This window comes from Aedes albopictus, chromosome 3, assembly GCF_035046485.1.
Source record: "Aedes albopictus strain Foshan chromosome 3, AalbF5, whole genome shotgun sequence".
Classification (NCBI taxonomy): Eukaryota; Metazoa; Arthropoda; class Insecta; order Diptera; family Culicidae; genus Aedes; species Aedes albopictus.
In genome coordinates, this window is record NC_085138.1 from 175184957 (window position 1) to 175212717 (window position 27761).

At 37.4% G+C, this 27761-nt stretch overlaps 1 protein-coding gene across 5 annotated transcripts in view; it reads left to right on the top strand.

Moving 5' to 3' along the window:
- Positions 1 to 27761, top strand: part of LOC109403728 (protein couch potato) — a 555872-nt gene that overhangs the window by 49296 nt on the left and 478815 nt on the right. The window lies entirely within an intron of this gene.

Below are 27761 nucleotides of genomic sequence, written 5' to 3' on the forward strand. Positions count from 1 at the left end.
ATGAAGAGAACGCAACTGAAGTGTGGATACAATTGTTCTTAGAATTTCCAATAGATACCCATCACGTATATGCAGCGCAACTTTTGTACAAAACATACCTGCTGCATAGATATCTAGGCACACCGCACCGTGTTGCATCGCCATACCGAACTAGGGAGGGTGCACGGTGCAGAATCGTAAGCGAGTTGATTCTTGCGAGAGCAAAATAAAAACACAATTCACCCCACCGACCCCTACTGCCATCCAGCCAGCCAGCAATTGATCCACGCGATCTTGCGATAAGATTTTTTCTCTGTGCGCTGCTGACAGCTGCGCTAGACCAGCGGCGGCATCCATGTGGGTCTCGCTTGTTGTATATCGTATCGCATACCCGCCCGGTCCACCATAGAGGCTTACCTCACTTGGACTGTTGTGGTGGTCAGGCAGTGTGTGTTGTTTATATCGTTCGTCTTTATACACACTTTATTACACTTCTCGCGAACAAGAGCATGCACTGTGAACCGCGTGTGCCTCTTCGAGTAGTAAATGTGTACAGTCAGTGTGCTGAGTGCTGGCTGACTGACTAACTTACTTACTTACTCCGGCTGACTGGTTGCTTCGCTGGGCTGTGTGCTGAGATGAGAGAAACATTCCACACACCGACTTAATTAATGTTAATCATCTCAATCATTCTGGAAACAATTCTACAATTAGTTTTATAATACCCATACTGGGCATACGTTGTTGTATCGGACATACCGGAGTGTGACCACGAGTACAGGGGTTGCAATTGTGTGCGAATGAACGGAAGAGCAAGCACGCCGCATAGCATAATATTGCTGATTTATGACTTTGCCTGGCAAGTTCTTCATATGATCGGTTTCGGTTTTTATTTTCAATTTTTCATATAATTGTTGACTTTTACATGAACGTATTAGAAATTTACTCTTTTTTTCCTTTTCCTTCCTTTTCAAATTTCTTTTTCTTCTGCTTTTTCTTGCTTTGACCAGCAAACTACAAGTCTCATTAGAAAGAATGCATTGAAATAATGACAAAGCTCAAGTATTAGAGGGTGGTAAAATCGGGACATTATTGTATTTACATTTGTAATTATAGTGGTATGACAACTGTTCAATGATTTGCAGACCTAGAGAGTGTTTTTTTTTGTGATACATAATGCCGAATTTTAAATTTTCAACACTTTTCACTTGACTTTCACCATTTTTTTTTAAACTTTTACTGATTTTCGTACTATTTTGGGAAAATCATGTATTCATGAGAAGTAGAGTAAGATGGGGCAATAGTTTCATTTGGAGTTTTTAAGTTCAATGCAAATAAAGACTGGAACGCGCAAATTTTGATCATACAATTTTTTTCATAACTTTAGATTGCATACACCAAAATAGCTGATTTTTAGACCAGTAATGGTACATTGTATGTAACTTATACCATAAAATTTTCATCAAAATCGGTTTAGTATTTGCGAAGATATTGTTGAATCCTGAGATCTGCAATTTTAAAGTTTTGTACATAGCGCTCCATAGTAAATTTTCTGCAATTTAAGTACAGTAAAGCACAATTTTGATTATAGAACTACCAATACTGCTCCGATTCATATGAAAACTTTACAGTATAATACTATTATAAAAATATGTTTTTAGTTAAATTTTGAGCCGTATTGCATGAATACTTTCAAAGTTGTAACAGTTTGAATATGAAAAAAATGACCTGGTGCCACTTAAGAAAATATAACTTTGTAACGGCTAGATAAAATTGAATGACATTTTTACACAACATTTTGACATGCATACTTTACAAACATAAAAAATTCATTGAAATCGGTTATTTTTTTCTGACTGTATAAATAAAACTGTAAAAATGTGTTATTTTGCACATAGTGGGGTAAAAGTTCGAGTTATGTCGCAGTTTCAGGTAAAAATCTAAAATTCTTCAAAATATACATACAGTTAGGTTTTTTTTTTACGCGGGGGATACATACCGCGTAAAAAAACCCGTTAAAATAAACCGCGTTAATTCAAAAATCTACGTAAAAATAAACCGCGTTTATTTAAAAATCCGCGTAAATGAAAACCATGTTTTATAACTTTTAACTCAATAATTTCCTTCTTGATTTTATATTAAAAAATGAACTCAACGAATTATTTTAAGACAACATTTTAACATTTCGGCACCAACATTTCAAAAGGGCGTAACTGCTTTTGCAACCAATGCCTTCTCACAGAGCTGTGGGTCGTATTTCATTCATCTCAAGCAATTCACATCCATTAATCGAAAGAGGAGGATTTTATCTTTCTATTTGTGCTAGTGGATTGCTCGAGAGGGATGGGATACGTTCCACAGCTTTGTGAGAAGGCATTGGTTGTAAATGCAGTTACGCCCTTTTGAAATGTTGGTGCCGATTTTTACCTGTCATTCAAAATTTCTACAAGTTACACAAACTGTCAAGCTATTGTTTAAAGGTTTAAAGCTATTACCATCATTGATGACGTCAAACCCGACATCATTTACCTATTTTTATTTTGGCCACCAAACCCAACATGGACCCAATACTTGTTCGATGTTGTTCGATATAAATTGACCCGACTTCGACCCGACATTCGATATTTTTTTCAGTCTGGCGGAATTTTGCAGGGTATTCTCGTGTTTTGTGCCCAGCTACTCATTCGAGTGGCAATGTATTCAATTGACAAGGATTCGCTTCTCATTTGATAGCTGCTCTGATTGAATCAAATCGTTTTGAGCATGAGTAGAAGGAAAAATGACTAAAAAGATTTGTTGGCTAGTGTTCAAATGAATGAGATGAAGTTTTGCAACACTGGTTTAAACCGGTTCGTTTTTAAGGTGTCGCATAAATGTCGAAGTACAGGCAGTAAATCATGTTCACTTAAACTTCCGTAACTCGCGCAGTTGCTCACCACCGTCAGCGCCACGCTAATGCTGAACACGAAAAGCGAGATTATTTCAACGTGTTGTACAAAATACAGACATCTCAACAGATCTGATGATGCCTATTGAACTTTGAGATGTCCAGTAAGTCATGACAGATTACAAGTTGAAGCTTTTTATTATGAATGAAGTTACTGGTACACCCGTAGAACTTAGGATCTAAACTCCAGAACAGTTTGGATGACCTAGGATATCCAAAAGTTACTCTGCATCATATTCAACCTTTTTCATGCTGTTAAGCACCAAAATTACAGAAATATGTAGAAAAACTCTATAATAATGCTTGGAAAAAATCCGGCTGAAAACTCAAAATCCACGTAAATGAAAACCGCGTTAATTCAAAAATCCCCGAATAATAAACCGCGTTAATTCAAAAATCCGCTTAAAAAAACCTCATAAGGCCGTTACAAATATTTATTTGACTTTTTGTCCCACCACTCTTTGGCTGGTCGAGGGGGGGGGATAAAAATAATAAAGCATTTTTTTCTGAAAAATAATAAAAACTCATCGGATTTGGTAAAGATTTTTTATCAAAACCCGATATTTTGATAAATATTTTTTACTTGCCCCCTCAAAATGCAAAATCCAGCCAAAATTTTTTGAAGGGGGGGGAGACAAAAAGTCAAAATTAAATTTGTATCAGCCTAAATGAAAACCGCGTAAGAAAAACCTGACTGTATGTTCTCTAGAAATGAAGAAACTAGTGAGATAATTCGATTGAAGTTGTTAAATAAGTGATCCGTTGAAAGTAAACCTAATCAATTTCCTAGTGAAATTGCTTGAAAAAAGTTTTGCAAAAAATCATAAATATTAAAAAAAACAAAAGCTTCTCAATTTTTTTGAGTTTCTAAAAAATGTACATAATTGAACTAATAAGTAAAAACAAAAATTGTTGATGAAAATATTGAAAAAATGCCTCGGAACATCTTCTGCAATTTCAAGAAGATTAAAACCTTCCAAATTTAAACCATGTTTCTTCTCTTGGGCAGCCATTTTCAGCACCTTGTGTGAAAAAAACTCAGTTCTTTTTAGATGGGTAAGCATGTTGGTTCATATGATGACTGAAAAGGCATGTTAGACAGATTATGCCGGAATGGTAATCGACAATGCATTATAAGTATGCAATCCTTTGAAGCCGGAATTTTTCCAGGCGTTATTATACAGTTTTTTCCATGTATTTCTGTGGTTTTGGTGCTTAAGAGCATGGAAAGGGTAGAATATGATGCACCTCTACGGATGTAACGGTAATTTCTTTCATTATACAAAGCTCCGATTTGTATTCCATCATGTCCAGTAAGTCTTCTGAATGTTCAAAAGACATTATCAGAACAGTCGAGATATCCTAGGTCATCCAAACTGTTCTCGAGTTGAGATCCTGAAGTCTACGGATGTAACGATAACTTCTTCCATTTTACAAACTATGATTTGTATTCTAGCATGTCATATACAGAGGATAGACAAAATGATCGGCACAGGCAAAATTTTCACTTTTCAAAAAATGGTCAAAAATAGCTGAAACTTTTCGAAAAATGCATAAAAAAATTTAAAATTTTTACTGTAAGTTGTTCAACTAGAAATTTTGAGCGTCCATGACTTATATGATAACCTTTGAAAAACTTTTGACATAACCTAAAATTGTTAACACGAAAGAAAATTATAGCGCAAAGATTATTTTGCTGATATAACACCAAATTATCGAAAATTTTGACATCGCTTGAAAATTCGTGATAGTAATTATAGTTTATTTGAATTCCCTGTAATTGACTTCAATATGCATATGTTTTGAAAGGACGTAAAAAAATAACTGACAATAAATTGAAAAACTAATGGGAAGCATATTAAAGTTAGACCAATCTACTAAAAAAAATCTTAAAATAAATGAAATCGATGTAACTTTCTATCATATTAATAATTTCAAGTTAAGTCAATTTTTTTTCAAAGCTCATTATATGAGTTATAAATGCTTAAAATTTCATTACAATCGGTTTATTGAATCCGGAGATATAACAGTTCAAAGTTAGCTATCGGATAATTATGACTTTTTCTAGAGTCTTTCTAACTTAATGCAGAGTAGCTCGATTTTTCTCAAATTTTGACCATTCATACATAACTAGTTGATTTTAAGGGATTTTTTTTTTATTACCGAACACTTTGGGCCGAAGGGTCTCCGATTTTCATGAAAATTTCACCTGTGGAATTAAAAAAAATCATAGTGGACTATTTTTCCGGGAAACGCTAGATGAAATTTCACGATTTTTCAAAAACAAATGTAAAACGCTCTAAACTTCAAAAAACCATATCTCAAAAACTATGCCTCGTAGAACAAACTTTTTTCTAGTGAAATCGACGCCAAATTATCTCAACAATCCAATAAAAATACAATGAGAAAAAAGTTTCTCAGAAAATTTTTCACCATAGAGAAAAAACGTCTAAAAATGCTGATAAAAGTACCGTCTGTATCATAGATTATTTTGAACAATATTTTTCCTAGCGTAAAAACTTACGTTTATCCGAGTGCACTGACAGCACATACACAGCTTATCGCGTTCGGTAATTTTTACCGAAATCTCAACCGCTGAGCGTTCGGTAATGGATTTTTAACGAAATTCTGTAAAAAAATAACAAACTTCGGTAAAATGTTATCGTTTATCTGTCAAACTCTAACGAACTTCGGTAAAAGTTGCTACCTTTACCGAATTTTTCCTGTAAAACAAACTTAACGGTTGAGATTTCGGTAAAACATTACCGAAGTCGGTGATTTTTTCTAACTGTGTATATGGCACTTGAGTGCCTTTTAAATGCATTAAATAGTCATGTTTTGCAATGATCGGGTTTCTAACTAAAATGTGTTTCAAATAACGGGTTGGTAATTTGGCGTCGATTTCACTAAAAAAAGTTTGTTCTACGATGCATAGTTTTTGAGATATGATTTTTTGAAGTTTAGGGTATTTTAGAAAATTTTGAAAAATTGTGGAATTTCATCCTGCGTTTCCCGGATTTTTTTGAATTCCATATATGACCATATATCCACGACCTCTAGCTCTGGTGAAATTTTCATCGAAATCGGAGACCCTTCGGCCCAAACCTGTTCTCATCCCCTCAACTTACAGTAATTTTATTAGAGTTTTTTTTATGCATTTTTCGAAAAGTTACAGTTATTTGACGATTTTTTGAAAAGTGAAAATTTTGCCTATCCCCATCATTTTGTCTATCCCCTATACGTCATCTGAAAGTTCAAAAGACAATATCAGAACAGTCGGGATATCCTAGGTCATATGCTACGATGTGTAATCTATCATGTCCAGTTAATCTTCTGAATATTCAATGGACATCATAGGATCAGCTGGGGTCATCCAAACTCTTATGATGTTTAAAATCTAGCATCTATAGCTATTGACGTTTCTGTTTTGCCTATACAGACAGGCACGCTGAACGTGTAATACGTCATCGTGGTGCGATGAACCTAATATCTTAGGAGGAATAAAAAGATTCACTGATCCAGCAGATTATGAAATGCTATTATTTATGGCGAAAATACACAAAGTTATTATTGTGAATTTTTCATTATAGGACAGTTTCGTAGACCAAAGTAGACTTCAGATTGGTCCAGTAACCGCGGCTGATCTGTATTGCTTTTGTATCTATAAATGACATTGTAGATTTCAAGAGCTTCACAGATCCCAGTAGATTATGGAATACTATTATTTATGGCGAAAACACATAAAATTTGAAGGTACGTCAGTTATTACGTTTCTCCAAACTTGATGGTGTTGTCAGTGAAGACCAGAGATGCTAGATTATTTTATCAAAAATCTGTATCAATACAGATTTTTCTGTATCGTCGTACTTGAGGGTATAGCAGACACCGAGAGTCCTAGATTTCAAAAATAGTACTTTTAGACGGTTTTTAATTTTTACTGGTATTTATTTTTCTTGAACATGTATGAAAATGTACAATTTTCTCATAAATTCTTTAAAGTTTAAGCAACAGTTCATAAAGTATTTACAAAACTGATTAAAAATAACTTCAAACTTTACGGTTTTTGGAAAAATCTGTATCACATTTTGAAAATCTGTATTTTTTCTGTACTTTGTTTTTTTTCTGTATAGAAGGTTAAAAATTCTGTATAATACAGGAAAATCTGTATATCTGGAATTAGTGATGAACCCTCCTACGGAGGAAAATCACTTTAATAAAGAATAAAAAAAATGTATATCTGGAATCTCTGGTGAAGACTCAAATTCGAATATCCCCATTTTTACTTAATAGAGGACTAAATTTGCAACAACTTTGCCGAAGACAGCATTCTGTTTTATTGAATGACCCCTCCGCCTCCAAAGGTTAAGAAGAACAAAAAAATCAGACTGATACCGACCCTATTTAGGGTTAAACTGTACAGTAATATCCAATCAGGATGTAGGAATATTTTCTGTAACGAAACTGAAAACAGGTTGCGAGGTAAAGATCCTTCATCTGTCACATACCGATTGGCTAACTCGGGCTTACTTCTGCTAGAACAAAGCAGTATGTCAATTTTCAAGCAGATATCATAAAGATTGCGATGTTGCTTATGTTGAATAATCCAAAATTTGTACTATTTACTCAAGTATTTCATCGAACTGAAGCCAATTTCCAATCGCTTATTCTGAAAACATACATTTTTGAGTTGTGCCCCTATAACAGGAAAGCGACTTCTACAAGTGCAGCCTGCAGCCACATTACACCGTGAATTAGGGATCACCTGTTAGTAAACGCTTGCCACCACAAAAGGTGGTTCCCCAGCTAATACAAAGTCTTATATGATGTTGAATAGGATGCTAAAGTGGAGGCCATATGTGTATATCGCCTCCACTTTTGCATCCTACTCAACATCATAAGCGATCGTGTGCTGACTGGGTCGTAGTGTTATTCGTTTTTCACTCAAATCGTACCTAATGTCAGCGAGCTGTTCTAAACGTGTAATAGAAAAGTTAATGAGAGAAAAGCTACACAGCTATCTAGGCGGATTTCAAGAGGATTTTAATATTAATTACAGTAATGACCCGATTTTGTCAGCCCCATTCTGCGACAAACTTTTTGCTCTCGTTATGTTACGGTCAAACTTTAACAAATTCATTATTGCTTATTATCAAACTACAGCTGGAATGCAGAACATAAAGGGATTAACAGTTTGAAAAACTGTTTAGGTTTTTGAGGAGAGCGCAAAATGTGTTCTGTATCTTCATTATTTAGGTCTTCAAATAGCCGATCTTTGTTCAACTGATTTACTAATTTAAATCATTTTGCTTCTTTTCAATTAAACTTGCTCTGTTATTCCAAAAGCATTTCAAAACATCTTCTGTCCCAATAAACACAGAACCTAAGAGCTACACCCACTTGCCCAACTTCCAGAAACGATAACAAGACTTGAAATTGGTTTTCCAAAAAATACACAACTATACCGTCGTCGGCGGGTGGTAGGTTCAATGAATAGAGCAGACATCGTCCTCGTCGTCTCCTGTTCGTTTTATTCCTCACTTTTTACGGGAATGCAAATATTGATAAAACTTTTTATTCACCGTTCGTTGTCACAAACGCCGAACCATTCCCGTTCGTTGTTCGGTCGGTCGATGGTCGCGTCGCTACCGAACTAACAGCGCGCCACCCATCCGGAACAGCCATCCACATCAGCCGGGGAGCGTTCGACTTTTATTTCCGGGAGTTTGTTTTGTGTGCTTCTTTTTTTTCCTCCGCGGAATTGTACCAACAAGAACAACAATGACACCGGCAAATGAGAAGAATGCTTCGAATCGAGCACGTTGTTGGATCACTAGGAAAACAGGACGAAGGAGCAAATCCACCACCACCGGTTCGAGAATCCTCACGATAAATAATAATTACCATCCAATTAAAATAGCAGTACGACCTATAGGTACCGGCCTTTCTCGTTCCGGTGCAAAGAGTCTCCTCTTGTGAGCCATGTGGAAAACCCCTTTCGGAACGCATTCAGTCCATTCTTCTTTCTTGGTTTACCGTGTCAAATTCCAGCGCCATGGAAAAGCCTTCACGTCACAACACAGTCAAAAGAGAGCGACGACATGGGGAGGATAGGATCTCTGTGTCGTATTTGTACAGGATGGTGTTTCAAAGTTAGAATTTTGTTATATATTAGCATCAATGTCGATAGTTCATGAAACATATAAGTTAATAACCAGCAAATATAATTAACTTTCTTTAAAACCCAACTCATAATATATCAAACTTTACCTGGCATCCACGCACCAACGTGAACCCCTTGCCACACAGTCATTTTCCAAAGGCACTTCGACATTTCAGCATGTGCTTAAGCTGAAACTGGGGACTCAACGGTCTGTAGAGGGCGAACGATTGCAATCATTACATCCTTTCCCTTTCCCACATTGACCTGCAGCATGACGTAGCCGGCGCCATTTTCGCCTTAAAACAGAATATTGCCAATACTCCACACTGAAGATGCCTGTTAGTCCTAGTACTAATTGATTCCTAGTGTGAATGTAGTTGATGCTGATCTGCCGATACTGGAGTAGCATCTATCGGTGGTTATTGACCACTGGACAATTAAGCTCAAGCTTAATTTTTCGATAATTTGGAACAAGCTCACCAATAAACGCTAATTCTTGTGTCGATCGGAAGAATAATAGAGAATAACGGCCTTTATTTGCAAAAGCTGATTTTTGTTAAAAGCAATCCACCGACTCGGTGTAGAACAGTGATCCTCAGCCCTACCGTCTTCGCGGGTCAAAATTGAATTTAAGAAAGAGACTGCGGGCCGCTAGTCGTTCAAGAATGTATTATCAGCAATTTACAGGATTCAACAGAACATTATTTGAGATTTTGTTTGCAATGTGGATAATGAGATATTTCTGAAGGAATCTGTGCATCAAGTTTTTGGAAGAATTTCCAAAAATTTTGCTAAGGAAAAAGTTATAAAGATTTTTGACTTTAATTTTTGCGGACTTTCTGAGTAAGCTAATAAAGACGTGCTCTGGAAACTTGCAGACATAATCTTTGAGAAATATGTATAGCCAATTTATGGAAGACTATTTTGCAAAAAATGATAGAGGAATTTCCAATTAAATTCCTGAAGGAACGTCTGATAGAGTTTCACATAGAATGTTGAGAAAACTCTTTCCCAGACAGCTCCAGAAAAGATAGAGAAAAATCCAGCGGAAATTTTGACTGATTTTAGAAGTTTAGATTTCACAAAATAATTGCATAATTTTGAGAAAATTTTATAATAGATTTCTTGAGTATGTTTTTGCAAAGTTTTGATTCAGCAATTTGTAGAAATGTCTAGAAGTATTGCTAGAGAAGTATCTAGCGGAATCCCTGACATATTTAGTGGGATTCAGATAATAACTTTAGAAATACCTAAATTTAAAAGTCATTGCAAGTGAAAATTCGGGAATTGTTTTTGGAACAGATTTGTGGAAGAATTGCTGAAAGCATCAATGATTTTTTGAATAAACTATGGAGACGACAGAAATAACGTCAATTCTCTCTGTGTGTGTGTGTGTTTTTTTATTGAACAGTGTATTCTTGGCGACATCCGCCAGACATCTCATGTCTAATATAGAGCCTCTGTAAAAATTATCTTCAAGGTTTTGAAGAAGAGTGCAATATTCTTAGCAAAACTGTTTATTCTCATAATTTTGAATATTGTGAGAACATAATTCATTATTTCATATCAATATTTGGAACAATTTGTAATATATCTCGGATTATTGAAGTAATCTGTTGTTCGGAAAACTTGTAAATATCCTTTCAAAATTGAGAAGATAAGATAAAATTACTTAGCACATAAAGTAAGCAAAAATCAGTATTTTAAGAAGGCCATTGGCTGCTGAACTTTGGAGGCCTTATTCAAGGCCTTAAAGTTCAAAAGTTTATTAGTACTTCTGTTGAAAAAATCTTCACCAATCATACAGTAGTTTAGTAGTTTATAGTCATTCTTGTGCAAATTTAAAGATAGGGCAAAACTTCTGATTGTCATCATAAAACCCGCCAGCGGGCCATATTCAAATTTATTTCAAAATCAGTTCGCGGGCCACACAAAACCATCTCGAGGGCCGCAGTTTGGTGACCACTGGTGTAGAACTATGTATGTATATCTAAAAATATTAACTGTTCCAGAAACAAATACATTCCTGTACAAATACAACTTTCCCTCACTGCCAACGGCAAGTGCCAGCATCAAGTGCCTCAAGATCAAGTGTACGTATTCGAGTGATGTTTATTATTCCTCCCCTCTTGCGCCGGATGGTTGCACTTTGTGTAGCGCTCGCCATACGGTTGACTCCTGCTGTGAGCTTCGAGCATCGTACGGGAACGAAGAGCCATTGTTGAGTAGGCACGTTGCCAGTCACAAAGCCTCTCCATAGTCCGCATGTAATAAGCCATTCGTTTGGTACCTCGGGAGATGGGGTGTGGAAGAGAAGCAGCCGAAGACGGAAGCAAAATGCTGCTTCCAAGCCCAAAGGATGGAAGGAAGCAAATATGACCCTCTTCCGCCCAGGTTCATTGTAATGAAGGATGAAACGAAAGGATGACACTAGCAGAAATGGAAGCAGCCGGGGCGTCCGGCTACTGTTGTTAGCCAGTCAGTGTGTTTTTTATCCTTCTCACTATCAACGAGTTCGGGCTCACACCTTTTTACTGTGGGCTTGGCTAGCATGCTCTTTTTTATAACATGATAGTGGTGGTGCTACATGGAGCGTGTCGTGTAAAGGGGCTAACGGGGTACTTTTTTAATAAGGTTTTTCATGATCACTAAAGGTACAATATTAAGCGCACGAAATGGAACGGAAAGAAATAGAATTTTTAATAAGTAGCTAGATGGTTATGAGCGCATTCTGCTCGGCATGCAAAACAATGCATAGCTTTGCACTGGCGGCCTTGAATTTAATTTCATGAGTCTGTTGGTTCATAACAGAGGTGTAAATGGATGGCAACTGCCAACGCAAAGGTGAATTCATAAACGGCTAGTGGGAAGCGTTAGCAAAACCCTTCGGTGGTATTGTACTACTGAACTACTGAGGGGCCGTCCATATACCACGTGGACAAAAAATTCATGGTTTCTGACCCCCTCCCCCCTCCCCGTGGACAAGCGTGGACTTTTCATTGACCCCTACCCCCCTCCCCCAATGTCCACGTGGACACCCGAAAAAAAAATGTTTTTTTCTTGTATTTCTAAAATAAAGGGAAAAAGCGATTTTGAAAAGTTTTTTTTAATATTGTTTTTTTTCGTAAACAATGTCTTGAATATAATTGAAAACTTTATAAAATACAAAATGTTCTATAGCTACCTACAAGTTTTTAACATTGTTTTTAATTCAGTTTAATGTTTGTGAGAGTGTGGGTTTGATTCTTGCTCCAGTTGGTGAAAAATTTTCGTCAAACGAAAAAATCTTCATTGGGTGTTTTTCGTGTAATGTCCATCGCCTAATGTTAATGATTGTTCAATGTTTAGTCCGTACAGCCTCTGGTTGAGGACGGCGTTTTTTTAATGTTTGTTCAATCTATGATTGTCTGATTGTTTTGTTGAGATAGGTATAGGTAAGTTTAAATCTTAGATTTTTGTTGAGATAAGATTATATGTACAGCTTAGATTCTTACAAAAAAACAAGATTTACAGCAACTAAATTGTATTGCTGAGGTTTAGACTTTAGTAAGCATTAGAAACACCTAAAATTTTAAAGGACCCTACAAAAAAAGTTTTTGAGATAGGCCTGCATATCCCTACATGTATATTAACTTCGAAGTAGTTTAAAAATTTGATATGAAACTGCTAAAAATCCATACAGAAATACAATGAAATTTTTCTGACTGAAACAACAACATCAGCATGGTCTACACTCCAGAATATTCCTCGATGAAGAAAACTACGTAATTAGAAATTCTGATGATTTAAAACAAATTAGTCTGTGAATCAATACCATGTTTTTTTTTTCCTTGAAGAAGTAACTTACAACTAAAAGACAGTATAATAAAACAAAATGTATGAAATAACTGTTGAAGAGAATCTCATCAATAATATGACATAATTTGTTTCGTTTGTAGATTCTTGTTTCCTAATTTATATGTCAATGTTGTCCACGTGGACATCTGACGAACCCCCACCCCCCTCTCCGTGGACAAGCGTGGACTTTTCGCTAACCCCCTCCCCCTTCCAAGCTGTCCACGTGGTATATGGACGGCCCCTGATTAAATCTTAGAATAAGGTTGTGGCATTTTTTTTATCTCCACTCCTTACGAAAACTGTTCTCGTAATTGCCAAGGAGCTATTTAGGCTTTATAAAATCACCATTCTTCATTAGTTCACATTGCTCATTGATTTTTTTATTCTTTTTAATTACAGGTATGTGTATCGATTGATGGATATCTATTTTTATTGCTTAACAGGTAAAAGAAAATCTATATGACGTCTGATAGCTAGTGTTACACCGAGAAAGAGATGACAGTTGACCCCATTTACAACCAAAATATGAACTCCTGAGTTAGACTCTGGCGTAACTTCCCACTTAGGTTAGATCAGGGATGCCGTATATACAGATTTACCTGTATTGTACATATTTTTGAGTATCTGTTTATGAGATTTTGATCTGAAGAGGCCATTTTATTAGTGTACGAGATATAGATTTTCTACCAAAATTTTGTATAAGTAAGATACAGAGTTTTCAGAGCCCTCTGTCCACCGTTCAATAGGTCTTGAACGGAAACGGGCATATGTACAACCCAACACGAATGAGTTTCTGTAAAAACAATCGTTAAGGTTAAATGCCGACGTTTCGAATGTTTATTCATTCATCTTCAGGGCAAAACCAAACTGTTGCCCTGAGGATGAATGACTAAACATTCGAAACGTCGGATTTATAGCGATATAGTGCCAAAAGCCCAATAAATTTTCAAGACGGTCAAAAATCAACCAATTGTAAACTCATACTGCATGATTTCAGAGTGAAAACTCCACAAAAAATCCGTCATCTTGAATTTTGATTCATGATCTAGGATACACTGGAACCTCATTCTATGCCATGTGCTGGGTGTGTGTAGGGTCTTAGTAATCCATGAGTTATTAAGATTGACATTGCTATTGAATAAACCATCATTATTATACCAACCACTAACAGAAGTTGTCACGTCTCTACAAATGGCGACGAGGATTAAACTTTATTTCTAATTGAAAGTAAGAAGTGTTCGGGAAATCTCCATGAATTGTCCATTTTCAAGCTTTGCGGTTCAAGAAAATCGGTGATGTACAGCCAGCTCAAACAGAAGACGGAGCATTTGGAGCATGAAACAACGGAGGATAATCCATTCTACGTGTGTGATTGCTGGAGGAACTGGGCAAGAAAGCAACAATAGCTACCGGGATATTGCAGGCGTTGGCACCGCTATATTCATTTCGAATGCTCAGTGTGAGAGCTGTCGGACAGCTATCGCCGTGACGAGCCAGAACGACGTTCTTAAGTCAGAAACTCACACCATCCAGATAAGTAACAATTGTTTGAATTTCTGTTTAATAGATTGTGCTTGAATTAAGAACAAATCAATGAAGGATTTGTTGGGGTAGTTATTGTAGTAACTTGTGCTAGTCAGTATACTGTAAATGCTGTTTTATTTTGCTCGACTAGTAAATTAAAAAAAAATCTGGCGAATGAATTAAATGACATTAAATTGAAGGGTCCAGATTTAAAAAAAAAATAACAACAACAACTTCATAGGCGAGTTATTGAAAAATAAAATACACCATCTATACTAACAAATTTTGTCGTGCCACAGTGTGGTTTTTGTTGTTGGTGCCATCAGAACGTATCATTGTGGTTTATTTGCATGATTCGTTTTGTTTTAACCAACGTAAGCGAATCTAAGCATGACCGTCATACTGAGGGACTTGAACCTTTATTCATGTTTTGGGAGCACAAATCTTTAAGATTCATAGACGAACTCATCTGAGCTTGTTCAATATATTCGTTTTGCAAGTAAGAAAAATCAGAATAAAACAAATGCAGTAAGGTTCGCTACTTCGTTCTTCAGATGTGAGTCTCTTGTGTTTGTATGCAAATTCAAAAATAAGATTAGAGAATTATAACTTGTTAGCAACCAAGTAAAACATTTTTCTCTGAAAATCGGAACATTTCATGATCACATTGATGAAAGCAGGATTTAATACTGTTCGCACTTCATAGAAAACGGAATTCACTTAAGAGAAACTCGCTACCGACATAGAAAAACACTCATTTATTAGACGAACAGATACTACTGTATTTAGCAATACGAAACGAGCGATACGAGGCGTACTTTTAGCGGTGGTATACTTATTTTGATTGACTTGTAATTACCTTCTATATCACGTTCTGTATACATAGCCGATCTAGAGGCTGAAAAGCTGTACCTACAGGCTCGATCATAGCGTAGTACGAAACGTACCGAAAAACCAGCGTACGGAAAAATGAGACCATTAACAGTACGGTGACAATGGAGCATATTAAGAACTCAGATAGTACTCATTTCCTGCCTTGGTCGATCAAATACTAGTAGATTAACAAAATTGAAAATAGATCAGAAGTTATAAAATTATACTACAATTGTTGTTGGTGTTTATCGTTTTCTCTGAAGGACCCCGGATTCTTAGGAATAAAGTTCACTGTGAGGAAAGGTTCATTCATTGGAACGAATACTTTGTCCCACTGCTTTACCTAGAATCTTAGGGATGAAATCCATTTAAAGATAATTTGGACACGGTGCATGAAAACAAAAATGTTGGCTCTCAGGGATGACTCCAAAAACCTGACGATTGGCCCCAGATTCTAAGGGATACAGTTTAAAGCAAGAAAAGTTTTTAGGTAAATGCAATACTCTATTGTAAACCGTGGAATCTTAGGGATGAAGCCACATCGAGAAGGTACGGACCCAGAGCAACTAAATAAGCGTGAGTCCCAGAGGCGAACCTTGAGGGATGAAGCTCACAGATTATGCGGAACCCTGGTTGGGATGAAGTACACTACTGGTCGGTAATGACAGTGGAACCCAGACTTAGGGATGAAGTACGCAGGAATAATTCAAAGGCGATCCTTTGGAATAGAGCGGAACCCTGTTCTTGGGATGAAGTACACTAATCTAAAAAGACAGTGGAACCCAGACAAAGGGATGAAGTACGCATAATAAACCCGGAGGCGATCCTCGCGGGAAAGAGGTATCATTGAGACCTGGAGGCGATCCTCAGGATGATTCTCATGTGCCAAGGTGGAACCCAACATATGGGATGATAGTACACCATTACGAGACCTGGAGGCGATCCTCGCGGGATGATTCTCGACTATCAGATTGAGACCTGGAGGCGATCCTCAGGATGATTCTCAATGTCTGAAACAGAATTTTATTTTTTTTAAAAATTAATTGAATAATTGTTTATTTAATATAGAAAAGAAAATATCAAGAGCACATGAAGTACACCATTCTCTATAAGGAATTCAAGTATAAAACGAATTAGAAAAGGAGAGACAAATATTACTACCAAGAAGAAACAGAGACGGTCCACTTAAAAATATATAAATTATTCAACTCTGAATATGAAACATACATCAACCACAGTGCAACATAATCTAAATAAGAAGATAAAACACTAAGGATGAAGAACTAGAAGATCATAGGCAAAAAGATGAAAAAAATATGAAGGAGCATAAAAAAAAATAAAAATAAATTAATTGGCCATTTCTGTTGAATAATTCTTATATATTACTTTATTCTAGATTGAGATGCAAGATACGAATAAACACTGTCAAGAATGGGAATGCACGAAAACCTTAATGAAGTGACTAGGTTCCCTGGATGACGTGATCGGATTGCACTGGATGTTTTAACATGATCCATGAAGCTGTACAATATAAAGTTAGATATATGAAAGAAGGGAGAGATGTAGGGTCTTAGTAATCCATGAGTTATAAGGATTGACATTGCTATTGAATAAACCATCATTATTATACCAACCACTAACAGAATTTGTCACGTCTCTACAGTGTGCGTGAATAAAAAATACGCATTAATTAAAAAGGGCATAAAAAGAGGGAATTTTACGCATAAACTAAGTCAGGGGTATAATGAGGGAATCTAGTACGCGAGAACAGGTCCTGGTCATTTGAGATTGGGTCAAGGGGGTTTCCAGAGTTCCCGGAGAGCCCAAAAAAATGGGCTCAAAGGAGTGTAGAATTGGCATTTAAGTTAAAATACACAAAAATAAAATCAAAAAAAAAAGGGGCTCAAAGGGGCGTTTGAAACAACCCCCAGTGTTTCAAGGGATCTTAGGAACCTTTCGTCAGGTCGTAGGTGTTTCAATGGGATTACGGGGATATCTGGGGCGTTTCAATAACATTTAGGGGGTTTCAGGGACGTTTCAGAGCTTAAAGAGATTCAGTGGAGGCGTTACAAAGGGTTTCAGGGGCGTTTAGATGCATTTCAGAAACGTTTCAAGGGCGTTCCTAGGGGATGATAACACAAGATTGAACACGAAAGGCTGAAATTATAGAATCGTACTATAAGGCCTTATAACAAAAGGCTGAAAACAAAAAAAGGCTGAAAGTTCATAAACGCATTGAGTAAGCTAAAAGTTTGGGTTTAGTCAGGAGAATAATGATGTTTGCCAAAACTACAAATCCCCTCCTTCTTGGCGTAACGTCCCTATTGGAACAAGACCCGCTTCTAAGATTAATGTTTAGGATCATTCCCACAGTTAGTAACTGAGAGCTTCTTCTGCCAATGGCCATTTTTCATTATATGTGGCGGGCAAAAAGACTCTGTAAGTCTAATAAAGTCAGGACAATTTTCATCACAAAAGTTAATGAGCAGACAGGGAATGGAATCGGTCTTCTTCAGCATGGTCTTTCTGAAATCCCGTGCCCTTAACGCTTTAGCTATATGGGTCACACAATTATACAAAATGTGACTGGTGTTAATTCCTCCTGATTTAAACATGGGTTTTTCTTCCGAGTTATGCTGTTGGACGGATTGTCGGCATTATAGTTGCCAACAATATCATCAGAGATTTTCTCTTCGTTTGGAAAGTCGGCTTTTCTGCCGCTCTAAGCATAATTGTCCCATGTTTTATGAGATTCCCATATAACATGAGACATTTGGGCATAGAACGGCATTATTCTTCTAAGAAATATTGTGACATGTGGCTGATCAATAAAGCATACCATGTGCTTGATTTGATCTTGAGACTAGCTTATTTTTAATTGACGGTGTCGAATAATCATTTCAACCTTTTGATATTTTAGCCTTTCGAGTTTCAGCTGTTTGTATTTCAGGCTTTTGTTTTTTCAGTCTTTTTTGTTTCAGCCTTTTGTACGCAACCCGTTCCTAGAGGTTTTAGGAAAGTTTGTTAGTATTTTAGGGGTATTCAGGTATGTCTGGAGCCTTTTGCAAGCGTTCTACGGGGTTCCAGGGGCATTCCAAATAGACTATGATGATTTAAAGAGCATTTCAATGGGATTACGGAAGTTTCAGGGGCATTTTGAGGCATTTCAGGTCAAGGTCGTATCACGAGAGTTTTAAGAACACTCCTGAATCAAAGGGGTGTAAGGGGTATTGCAATGGGATTGTGAAAGATACATGGGCGTTTTCAGACATTTCAGGGGCGTTCCAAAGAGTTTCAGGGGTTTTTGTGAAGATGTTTCCGAAAATGCTCTGAAACTTCCTGAAATGCCTCTGAAATCTCCCTATAGTCCCCTCGGACCCCATTTCACGCGTTACCTTCGAAACCCTCTAAAGCGCCTCCCTAACGCCTCTGAAACCCTACGACAATGCTCTGAAATTTCCTGAACTGCTTTCAAAATCCCCCTAGAACCCATGTAACGCACCTGAGACCCACCGAAACCCTCAAAAAACGCCTTTGAAATCCTGCAAAAATGCTCTTTCAGAAAGCTTTCTGAACCGCCTGCGGAATCCCCCTTAATGGTCTTTCAGAGCCCATGTTATGCACCTGAGACCAACGTAACACACCTGAGACCCCTGAAGCACCCTAGATCCCCCTTAAGCACCTCTGAGACTTCCTGATACTCCCTGAAATGCCCCCGAGATCCACTGGAACTCCCCTGGGTACCATGACATCCCCTGAAGTCCCCTGAGAGGACCCTCAAAGCTCTGTTAAACGCTTCTGGAACTTCCTGGTACCCCCTGAAACCCCCTTGGGTCGTTCGAGAGATTTCCTGGTACCCTGCTGAAACCATTTGCGACATATAGTCACCTCGTAACGATCGCTCGATATGAATCTCTGAACAAGTGTCACCGATCGATAGAACCGAAAGCAAAGCCGAACAACATTTAACAGATCACAACCACGAACTTTTTGCCTGTCTAGGGCTAGTAGTCATCATCAAACTACTAGTACCTAGCCGATCAAAACCAGGACGTTAGGCAAAGGGGTCGTCGTTGTGATTGTGTTGTTCAATTAGGGGCCGTCCATATACCACGTGGACAGAAAATTCATGGTTTTTGACCCCCTCCCCCCTCCCCGTGGACAAGCGTGGACTTTTCATTGACCCCTACCCCCCTCCCACAATGTCCACGTGGACATCCGAAAAAAACTTTTTTTTCATGCTTTTAAAATAAATGGAAAAATGATTTTGAAAAATTTCTTTTTAATTTTGTTTTTTTTTTCTTCGTAAACAATGCCTTACATATAATTGAAAACTTTATAAAATACAAATATTCTATAGCTTTACATAGAATACAAACAAGTAGCACAAGTTTTCAACATTGTTTTTAATTCAGCTTAATGTTTGTAAGAGGGTGCACACCTAGAAAATATCATGTAATTTTAAGTGTCCTGAACCTGACATATACGAGCATCTCCAAAAACACAAATTTAGAGCTTGAAACATGTAAATTTACGTCTTTCAAGACACCCCAAAATAAAACTTATTTTTTCTTAGCGTCTAGCAATCGCTAAAACCGATTTGACAGATAAAACATAGAAAAGTAAAATAATGCCATGCATGGATTCGAACACCGGATCTCCTGATCGTGAGCCACATCTCTTACCTCTCGGCTATTCCACCGAGTTAGAAGGTGACTGATGAACGTGATACTGCTTCTACTTTTCTGGTGAAACGAATTTGTTGACATCTAACGCAACCAACCAGCACTTACATGATGCGCGTAAAATTGAGTCCAAATTATGATTCAGTCTTGAAAACATTTACGTTCTTTGGTGATTCCGTTTCGTGCAAATTTCAGAATTTCTAAGTGTGTGGGTTCGATTCCCGGTCTAGTTTGTAAAAAATTTTCGTCATACGGAAAATTCTTCACTGGGTGTGTTTCGTAAGATGTCTATCGCGTAATGTTAGTGATTGTTCAATGTTCAGTCTGTACAGCCTCAGGTTGAAGACGGTGTTTTTTTTTGAGTATGTTTGTTCAATGTATGATTGTTTTGTTGAGATAAGGTAATTTTAAATCTTCGATTTTTGTTGAGATAAGATGACAGACATACAGACGTAACTCTTAGAGGAAATTCATCAACAACTTTTGCCCAGTGTCATTTTCATGAGCATACAGCCACCTGTTGGTAGAACCGCGCGAGATACTGTCGGCCATGATGGATTTCGCTGACACGCACACTACTACACAAATTGCCTGTAGTTTTCGTTTGCATCATTCAGCAACGTTTCAGCTAACATCAAAGCGATCGAACACTAGCACCTCTGGTGGGACGATCGCGCAAATCAAATGAAATTTGAATTGATCGTTAAATGCATGTGCCAAACCATTTTGAAGAGTGTTACGTTTGGTTGTCTGTGTTTAGATTATATTTTTTAGATTTTTACAAAAAACAAGATTTACAGCATCTAAATTGTATTTGGGTTTAAACTTTAAAATCCATTAGAAACATCTTAAATTTTAAAGGAACCTACAAAAAAAGTTTTTGATATAAGCCTGCAAATCCCTACATGTGTTTTGAAATTTTAAAGTAGTTTAAAAATTGGATATGAAACTTCGAGAAGTCCATACAGCACTTCAAAGAAAATTTTCTGACTGAAACACCAAAATTTGCATGGTTTGCACTCCATTTTACATCTCCAGAATATTCCTCGATGAAGGAAACTAAGTAATTAGAAATTCTGAAATTTAAAACAAATTAGTCTGTGATTTTTTTCTTTGAAAAAGTAACTTACAACAAAAAGACAATGTATAATCAAATAAAATGTATGAAAGAACTATTGAAGAGAATCTCATCAAGAATGCGACATAATTTGTTTCGTTTGTAGATTATTGTTTCTTAATTTATATGTCAAGGTTGTCCACGTGGACATTTAAGGAACCCCCACCCCCCTCTCCGTGGACAAGCATGGACTTTTCGCTAACCCCCTCCCCCGTCCAAGCTGTCCACGTGGTATATGGACGGCCCCTTATGGCCCTCTGTTAATTTTCAACTTCTATTCAATTTCTCTCGTCGCACACTTGCGATTCTATCCACCGTTTCTTTCATTACTTTCGTTACTCCCTTCTTCTCTGAGTAGTATTACGTTCACCGAGAAAAGCCAATGAAATACAGTGTGGGTATACAGTATGACAACCATGCTGGGGGTGACGGGTTCAATTCTCGGTCGGTCCAGGAAATCTTAGTAAAAGAGATTTCTTTGACTTCCTCGGGCATCGAGTATATGTGCCTGCTACACAATATACACATGCAAAAAGGTCATTGACAGAAGAAGCTCTCAGTTAATAACTGTGGAAGTTCTCATAGAACACTAAGCTGAAGAGCAGGCTTTGTCTCAATAATGGGGACGCTATATCAAGAAGAAGATTAAGAAGAAGAAGAAAGAAGAAGAAGAAGAAGAAGAAGCTTCAAGATAATGAAAAAAGCAAAATAGGAAAGGCAGGAAGTAGGAGGTAGGAGTAGAGAACTTCAGCAGCTAATATGCAATTCTAGGATTTGTCTTACCTACGGTGCTTTGTATCATTGGGCTAGAGTTTATTATCATTGTACTGTTGTAGACAGTAAACAGTTGTTAGTTTTAGAGTTTTATGAGCGTGAAATGTTGATTAAATTGTTTGCCATATGCACGTAAAACAAACTTCATTTGCACACATCATAGCACATGCATTAATTAACTAGTATCCTTTCAATTTAAAACTACACACTATGAATTACACTACGCTCCGCATGAAGCATCACATCGGGCTTCAAAGTTAAACATTTCATAACTGCATAGCGAGTAAAGCACACTGTGATTCAACGATGCGACGAACGGAACGTAAAAAAAGAGAAATGTGCTGCAGAAATACATCACGCGTCTTGGTCCTCCGTTTCGGTCCACCGCACTAGCTTTCGTTCTTTGCTTAGTCACCGTTGCAAAAAAAAACAGCAACCGAGCAGCTATAAGGTTTCTCATCCCAGCCCAGTAGCTACCACGGTTGCATGTTGTCCCACTAGCAGAGGCCAACACCAGCGCGGTGTGTGCGGTAGACCAAGCCAGACATTAAATCAAAATCCAATAAATTCTGGATTCCACAGGCGTACAGGTATTGGATACATATACCTACACATGTACACCGCTCCATTGCTTTCGCAAACCGAGCAGATCCTGCAATCAAAATTTCATTACTGACCTCACAACCGGAAGGAACCGACGGGTTCGATGAACAAGACCATCGTGAGGTATTCCCTCGTCGTCCCAGGAGAAGGAGGCAAAACACATTCGTGATCGTGACCGCAGCACCGCGCAGAGGAAGGGACAGCCCCTGTTACGCGAGCCAAATGGGGCACTCCTTACGCCCCGTTGCCGACGGCATGGCACAGTGAAGAGCAGACAGAAGCTCTAAACCGTGCTAGACAGAATAACGTAAGAGGGTTCACTTTACTGGCACTATCAAATTACCATCAATTTCTTCCCCAGCCGGAATATCCTTTTGCGGGCTGTGTCCTGCCAAAGCACGAAGCGGACCCCTCAATTTTTAATCCAATCGGACTTTCGGAGCCACCTTGCTGACGCTATAAAATATTCCCCGGTGTCTCCACTGCAGGCGAAAAAAAAAAACGAACGAACGAACTCTGTCATACATAATTGAAACAAGCTTCGTCATCTTCCCCCTCGCGGTGCCCTACCAGCTTGGTAACAAACGAGAGTCATGTGATAGTGCGACATCTACGACGACCATACATGCAACAGACAACCTGATGTCACGAACGGAATTAAAAAAAGAGGGACGAAGAAAAATAGGTGGAACAAGCCGGAAAATTGCTGAGTCCCAAGGCGAGCTTCTGGCAGTAGTGGCACCTAGAACTAGGTGTTAGTTGCTGCTCCGAAGAGAAATGCTCCTTCACTGTGTGTAGTCAATTTGTAGTCACAATTGGAGAGAACTTTGTGATAACGGATTGTCCTGCAAGGGAAAAGATTTGTCTTACTACCTTGTGGCAAGAACTGAAAGTAGTGAATGCGAAATGCATTTCGAAAAATGTTCATGAAGCTGAAGCATGGATTTATTTGAATGTTTCTAATTATCACAAAAAAAAATGATTCGATTTCGATTCAATTTCGATTTCGATTCGATTTCGATTCGATTTCGATTCGATTTCGATTCGATTTCGATTCGATTTCGATTCGATTTCGATTCGATTTCGATTCGATTTCGATTCGATTTCGATTCGATTTCGATTCGATTTCGATTCGATTTCGATTCGATTTCGATTCGATTTCGATTCGATTTCGATTCGATTTCGATTCGATTTCGATTCAATTTCGATTCGATTTCGATTCGATTTCGATTCGATTTCGATTCGATTTCGATTCGATTTCGATTCGATTTCGATTCGATTTCGATTCGATTTCGATTCGATTTCGATTCGATTTCGATTCGATTTCGATTCGATTTCGATTCGATTTCGATTCGATTTCGATTCGATTTCGATTCGATTTCGATTCGATTTCGATTCGATTTCGATTCGATTTCGATTCGATTTCGATTCGATTTCGATTCGATTTCGATTCGATTTCGATTCGATTTCGATTCGATTTCGATTCGATTTCGATTCGATTTCGATTCGATTTCGATTCGATTTCGATTTGATTTCGATTCGATTTTGATTCGATTTCGATTCGATTTCGATTCGATTTCGATTCGATTTCGATTCGATTTCGATTCGATTTCGATTCGATTTCGATTCGATTTCGATTCGATTTCGATTCGATTTCGATTCGATTTCGATTCGATTTCGATTCGATTTCGATTCGATTTCGATTCGATTTCGATTCGATTTCGATTCGATTTCGATTCGATTTCGATTCGATTTCGATTCGATTTCGATTCGATTTCGATTCGATTTCGATTCGATTTCGATTCGATTTCGATTCGATTTCGATTCGATTTCGATTCGATTTCGATTCGATTTCGATTCGATTTCGATTCGATTTCGATTCGATTTCGATTCGATTTCGATTCGATTTCGATTCGATTTCGATTCGATTTCGATTCGATTTCGATTCGATTTCGATTCGATTTCGATTCGATTTCGATTCGATTCGATTTCGATTCGATTTCGATTCGATTTCGATTCGATTTCGATTCGATTTCGATTCGATTTCGATTCGATTTCGATTCGATTTCGATTCGATTTCGATTCGATTTCGATTCGATTTCGATTCGATTTCGATTCGATTTCGATTCGATTTGGATTCGATTTGGATTCGATTTCGATTCGATTTCGATTCGATTCGATTTCGATTCGATTTCGATTCGATTTCGATTCGATTTCGATTCGATTTCGATTCGATTTCGATTCGATTTCGATTCGATTTCGATTCGATTTCGATTCGATTTCGATTCGATTTCGATTGGATTTCGATTCGATTTCGATTCGATTTCGATTCGATTTCGATTCGATTCGATTTCGATTCGATTTCGATACGATTTCGATTCGATTTCGATTCGATTTCGATTCGATTTCGATTCGATTTCGATTCGATTTCGATTCGATTTCGATTCGATTTCGATTCGATTTCGATTCGATTTCGATTCGATTTCGATTCGATTTCGATTCGATTTCGATTCGATTTCGATTCGATTTCGATTCGATTTCGATTCGATTTCGATTCGATTTCGATTCGATTTCGATTCGATTTCGATTCGATTTCGATTCGATTTCGATTCGATTTCGATTCGATTTCGATTCGATTTCGATTCGATTTCGATTCGATTTCGATTCGATTTCGATTCGATTTCGATTCGATTTCGATTCGATTTCGATTCGATTTCGATTCGATTTCGATTCGATTTCGATTCGATTTCGATTCGATTTCGATTCGATTTCGATTCGATTTCGATTCGATTTCGATTCGATTTCGATTCGATTTCGATTCGATTTCGATTCGATTTCGATTCGATTTCGATTCGATTTCGATTCGATTTCGGTTCGATTTCGATTCGATTTCGATTCGATTTCGATTCGATTTCGATTCGATTTCGATTCGATTTCGATTCGATTTCGATTCGATTTCGGTTCGATTTCGATTCGATTTCGATTCGATTTCGATTCGATTTCGATTCGATTTCGATTCGATTTCGATTCGATTTCGATTCGATTTCGATTCGATTTCGATTCGATTTCGATTCGATTTCGATTCGATTTCGATTCGATTTCGATTCGATTTCGATTCGATTTCGATTCGATTTCGATTCGATTTCGATTCGATTTCGATTCGATTTCGATTCGATTTCGATTCGATTTCGATTCGATTTCGATTCGATTTCGATTCGATTTCGATTCGATTTCGATTCGATTTCTATTCGATTTCTATTCGATTTCGATTCGATTTCGATTCGATTTCGATTCGATTTCGATTCGAGTTCGATTCGATTTCGATTCGATTTCGATTCGATTTCGATTCGATTTCGATTCGATTCGATTTCGATTCGATTTCGATTCGATTTCGATTCGATTTCGATTCGATTTCGATTCGATTTCGATTCGATTTCGATTCGATTTCGATTCGATTTCGATTCGATTTCGATTCGATTTCGATTCGATTTCGATTCGATTTCGATTCGATTTCGATTCGATTTCGATTCGATTTCGATTCGATTTCGATTCGATTTCGATTCGATTTCGATTCGATTTCGATTCGATTTCGATTCGATTTCGATTCGATTTCGATTCGATTTCGATTCGATTTCGATTCGATTTCGATTCGATTTCGATTCGATTTCGATTCGATTTCGATTCGATTGATTCGATTTCGATTCGATTTCGATTCGATTTCGATTCGATTTCGATTCGATTTCGATTCGATTTCGATTCGATTTCGATTCGATTTCGATTCGATTTCGATTCGATTTCGATTCGATTTCGATTCGATTTCGATTCGATTTCGATTCGATTTCGATTCGATTTCGATTCGATTTCGATTCGATTTCGATTCGATTTCGATTCGATTTCGATTCGATTTCGATTCGATTTCGATTCGATTTCGATTCGATTTCGATTCGATTTCGATTCGATTTCGATTCGATTTCGATTCGATTTCGATTCGATTTCGATTCGATTTCGATTCGATTTCGATTCGATTTCGATTCGATTTCGATTCGATTTCGATTCGATTTCGATTCGATTTCGATTCGATTTCGATTCGATTTCTATTCGATTTCGATTCGATTTCGATTCGATTTCGATTCGATTTCGATTCGATTTCGATTCGATTTCGATTCGATTTCGATTCGATTTCGATTCGATTTCGATTCGATTTCGATTCGATTTCGATTCGATTTCGATTCGATTTCGATTCGATTTCGATTCGATTTCGATTCGATTTCGATTCGATTTTGATTCGATTTCGATTCGATTTCGATTCGATTTCGATTCGATTTCGATTCGATTTCGATTCGATTTCGATTCGATTTCGATTCGATTTCGATTCGATTTCGATTCGATTTCGATTCGACTTCGATTCTTCTTCGATTCGATTTCGATTCGATTTCGATTCGATTTCGATTCGATTTCGATTCGATTTCGATTCGATTTCGATTCGATTTCGATTCGATTTCGATTCGATTTCGATTCGATTTCGATTCGATTTCGATTCGATTTCGATTCGATTTCGATTCGATTTCGATTCGATTTCGATTCGATTTCGATTCGATTTCGATTCGATTTCGATTCGATTTCGATTCGATTTCGATTCGATTTCGATTCGATTTCGATTCAATTTCGATTCGATTTCGATTCCCTCCCCCTGGATATTCGATCTTGACGCGATGGGAGGGTTTAACCCATTAGCACTTTAGCGCCAGTTCATTCTCCACCGCTTGGACTTTGAGCTAGATATACCTAGTTTACGAGTTGAGCGCAAGTGAAGGAATCGCCGTAAGTGCTAATGGGAACCAAAGGAGTATCCGTCGTGCATTTATCACAAGTCAAAAACAAATTATAATTCAGCTTGCATAGACCTAATCTTTGCATTCTTTGAATTTTCTCAAATTTAACAATAATTGTTAAATTTAACGTAACGCAAGAGTGGGTAGAGGAGGTCTCTGCGTTACACTCATCACTCGTTACTTGAATTCGTTAGTACACAGGACAGGGGACGCTAGGATAAGTTGACTTACAGCCTTACAGATTAGATTCATTACAATTAGAAAATTATGCACTGATTAGGTAAAGATAAAACTGTTGATTATAGGAGTTTATATTTGTATTTCTTATTTTTATGGGTTTTGTGAATTTATAAAAGTTGACAAATAATCATTATCATTTTTATTTTTGACAAAAATCAGTTGACTGAACTTTTTTGTTTTTATATCTTAG